The following is a 4,771-nucleotide window of genomic DNA, read 5'->3' as shown; positions in this document are numbered from 1 at the left end:
ATATCAGATGTACAAACATACTCTGAACATAGACTCATGCATGCAAAAACACATATTAAAACAACAAAAAACACAAGGTCACACATCACACAAAAATCGTGGAAGAAACACACCATTGCACACATATGCTTTTTCACAGTCAGGCAAGAAACAACACGCACGGTTACACATGTACACTCTCATTGCAAAATGAGATGTTCCAGCCCCAACTGACCTCCACCCAATATAGGAGAAGATGTTCAGTGAGTGAAGCACTTGGGCCCCGTTCACTCACAGGTACCACCACATACACACCATCTGCAAATAAAACATCATCAAATACACACAAACAAACAACACATGCTCTAAACATTTGGAATCACACATGAATGCAATTCGTAAACAAAACTCAAGATCACACACACACATCACTGAGGAGAGATTTCAAGCCCTCTCCCCATGCTGGTCATGGGTAAGTTCAGGAAACGTCTGCTCCAGATTGGGGAGCACATCTGTCTCTCTTCAGACTTTACAGTGTGATGTACTGAACTATAATATCTGTCCAAGGAGGAAAACTGGGAGTTATAAAAGGACAGTGGAGCGAATACTTGAAATCAAAAGGGCTGATTAGGAGACCCAAAATCACATATGCAAATGCCATATACTTGCCTAAAGGGGCAACTCTTGTTTAGAGTTATATGTTCTGGGTCTAAGAGAGGAAAAGAATAAGACTGGGAGTCAATTATATATGACACACACACACAAACACACACATGCATGGACAAAACTTATGAAGAAAACATATATATATCCACATTATACAAGCAAAGAAACGCCACAAAAACCCACGTGGAATACATATGCAGACCTCTAGACACAGTGACGCACCTCACCCACCTAGAGTTCTCAGCTCACTCTGACCTGTGCGAGTCCTTGGTGACCCGAGGCACCTACTAATCCAAAGTTTCCTGAACCTCAGCTTCCGTTGAGAACACCAGGAACAAAAATGTAAGAAGAAAGCCTCTGTGAGCCCACAACCTCCTGAACTTTTTGTGTCTGTTTTTGAGCTCCAGAGAAATAGGCAGGAGGATACCATTTTACAAACTTCAGAGAGGATTTATAAAAATTCCCTAATCTCCTTGTTAAGTAAAGAATCAACGTAGACTAATTGCCTCCAATTCCTAACAGACAATTAGTCTGGGAGGAGCTTGTGCAGAGGCTGGAGGGACGGAGCTGCAGAAGCCACCTGAGAGGATGCCCCTGATATCAGGGACAGCCTGGGCTCCTCTCTGCACGCTCACAGTTCCAGCTGGGAAGGGGAATGCCGTAGTCATTCTCCAAACCAATGTTGCCAGTGCACTGGGTCAGCATCTCCAAACAACACATTTTGGTTAAGGTATGGAAATTCTGGATTCTGCAAAGTGGTTTCCCACACCACTTATAATTGCTACCATGAGAGTACAAATCTAGCTTTAACTTGACGTCCTGCAGAGTCCTTCTTTCCCTAGGGAGAGACTTCCGGACATGCAAGGGTGCCTTGTCTTAGAGATTGTAGAGTACTGCGATCGAGTCCTTGGGCTCAGTACTCAGAGTGAACTGGTTCTGGGCTCTGCCACTCGTTAATTGTTGGCCCTACACAAAGTAAATATCCTCTCAGCCCAGTTTCATCAGTTGTAAAGTGCAGATAATAATTGCATTTTCATCACAAAGTTATTATTGAGATTAAATGAGATGATTTATGCTAAAGCACATGATAAATGCACAATAAATATCCGCTCTTGCTGTCATTATTTTGTATCTTCTAAAAAAGATAATTTTACCTAGAATCACTGATATTGATACAGGATTGATATTGAATGAATGACTGAATTAATTGATTAATAAATTCTTCTGATAAAACTACTCCTTCCTTAAGAAAAACTTAAATTATCCCCTTAGAATAACAATAAAATTATGTGATGCAAGTTTCAGCAGATCAGTCAATCCACTTTCACTCTCCTTTTGTTTAACACATGGTAACTGACATCTCCATTGGCTGGATGACTGCAGACTCCCTCAGGGCCAGAGACAGCCCTCAGGCAGAGAAGAAAAATGCAAGAACTTCCTGAAACAAGCTGTCAGCTTGCTGAAAACCGTCTAACACAGCATCCAATAAACTCAAGGGGGACAAGGTGCTTCAGGTTGAGCATCAGCTACAGTCCCCACGATGCACTACCCATATCTACTCATGCCACCTCACTGAGCCTGGAAGATGGTAGCCAGGCATATACTGTATAAATAGAATTTAAAAGGGAGAGTTAGTGGAACTAACTACAATCTTTACCACCACAGCTGATCCCAGGAATGTAATTGAAATTCATCACTGTCTTCCTCTACCATCCATTTTGACTTCCTTTATTGTCCTCCAACACAACCACTATTCAAGATTGCTTCGCAGATCTTCATTCCTGAAGTGTCAGAGTCTTGATTATCCTGCTCTGTTTACCTATCACGTGGTAGAGCTACAATTTTCTGCTTACTGTTATCATTGGTCAGGGAAGCACCCCTAGTTCTTTGTGATAATTAGGGTCAATTACTCCTTTCTTTGTCTCTTGTCTTCCAGAATGAAGAACCTAAAATTGCCAGGCAGCCATCCTACTTTAAGATCAAGAAACCACCGGTACGTTCTCTGTGGAAGCACACACCCACAATCAAAGACCAAGACTTCTAAATCCACAAAGCCTAAAGTTGCAGGAATGGGAAATACCCATGAGATGAAAGACCCATAGGTGTGGATTATAGACCTACATGTAAAATGAAAAAATATAAAACTCCTGAAAGATAAATGGGAGAAAAACATAGACGAATTTGGATATGGCTGTGACTTTTTAGATACACCACCAAAGTCGCCATCCATGAAAAAAGCAATTGATAAAACGGACTTCATTAAAATTAAAAACATCCACTCTGCAAAAGACAATGTCAAGAGAATGAGTAGGCAAGGCACAAACTTGGAGAAAATATTTGCAAAAGACACATCTGATAAAGGACTATTATCCAAAATATACAAAGAACTCTTAAAACTCAGGAGTAAGAAAACAACCAACCTAATTAAAAAATGGCCCAGAGACCTTAACAGACACCTCACCAAAGAATATACAGTTGACAAATAAGCATATGAAACAATGCTCCACATCATATGTCATAATTGAAATGCAAATTAAAACAATGATGGTATGTCATTACATACCTATTAGAATGGCTAAAAGCTGAAAGATTGACAACATCAAATGTTGGTGAGGATGTGGAACAACAGAAGCTAAAGGTTGCCCATAGGAGGTGGGCCAGGTGTGGCACAGAAAGAAGGGGAATGGGAACAGCATAGATATTGACATATACAACATATAACTTTCAATCTTTTTATACGTTTGAAAAACCATGGTTCAAGTTGATATCTCCAATTCTAGTTTGATATGATAGAGTTCTTTCAAGCCTCTCCTCCTCCATGTATTAGCTGCCTTTCCCTGGTAGTGAGGAGTCATTCCCTTTTCCACAATATGTCTACTTATTTGCTGAATCTTTGAACACATGCTAAGTAATTTCAGAATCTTTAGCTAATACCACAGTTAGTGACAAACTAACTGCAGCTCAAAAACTTTGTTTACAGTTGTTTTTCTTTCTTGTGAGAGTATATAGACAAAATTCTGTGGTCAAGAATCACTTAGGTTAGATAATTTATTTTCCCCTATAGTCTAATTATGGTTATTAATTTGAAATATAGTTAGGTCCATTTGTTTTGTTTTATGCTATTTTGCTTTATTCCCCATATTCTTCTATTTAATGTTTTGTAGGAAAAAGATAGCATAGTAAAAACTGTATGAATAAATACACTCAACTCCCCATCTTTTCTGCTTCATTCTCACTCACCTTCTGTAGATAAGCAATCTCATTAGTTTCTAATTTCTTCTTCTTTTGTTTCTTTTTGGTCAAATGGGCAGACACATGAATACTTTACTTCCCCTTCATTTTTACACAAAAAGTAGCATGCTACACAGGCTTTTTTAAACATTTTTTTTCCATTAACAATATAACCTGGAAATCCCTCCATATTGATTCATAGATATCTTTGTCATTATTTTTTCACACCTGCAAGGTACTCGATTGCTTTGATGATTCCATAGAGTTTGCTTTTGGAGTCCTTGAATGAGATAGTGGTGATGAATGTACTAAATTGTATATATCAAATGGTTAAAGTGGTAAATTTTATGTTATGTATATTATGCTACAATAAAAAAATTCAAAGAAAATGTAAGAAGTAATCTCAACATAAAGCACAGAAAAGAATTATAAAATAATAATAATGTATGAGTAATAAGTTAATAGAGGGGGAATGGAATAACAAAATATATATTTAATTAATCAAAAGGGAAAAAGAGAAGACAGAATAAATATGAAACAGATATCTCAAAAGGAAAACATATAGTAACATGGAAAATATAAATTCAAATATATGATGATGACATTAGACATTAACAGAGCAAATTCTCCAGGAATGTAATGATGGTTGATATGCATAAAAAGAGCAAAACCCAACTTTACCCTGTTAACAATGGACACTTCACAAATATAAAGACATAGAAAAGTTTAAAGTAAAGTGATGGAAAAGAAATACCACGAAACACTAATCAAAAGAAAGCTGGCATATCTATACTAATATCACAAGTAGTAGATGAGATGTTAAAGTAAGAGCTATTGCTAGAGATAAAGAGGCATATCTCCTAATTACAAATTCAGTGGTGTACTGTTAAATGCA

This window comes from Diceros bicornis, chromosome 28 (genome assembly GCF_020826845.1).
Source record: "Diceros bicornis minor isolate mBicDic1 chromosome 28, mDicBic1.mat.cur, whole genome shotgun sequence".
NCBI lineage: Eukaryota > Metazoa > Chordata > Mammalia > Perissodactyla > Rhinocerotidae > Diceros > Diceros bicornis.
This window is presented reverse-complemented; position numbering follows the sequence as displayed.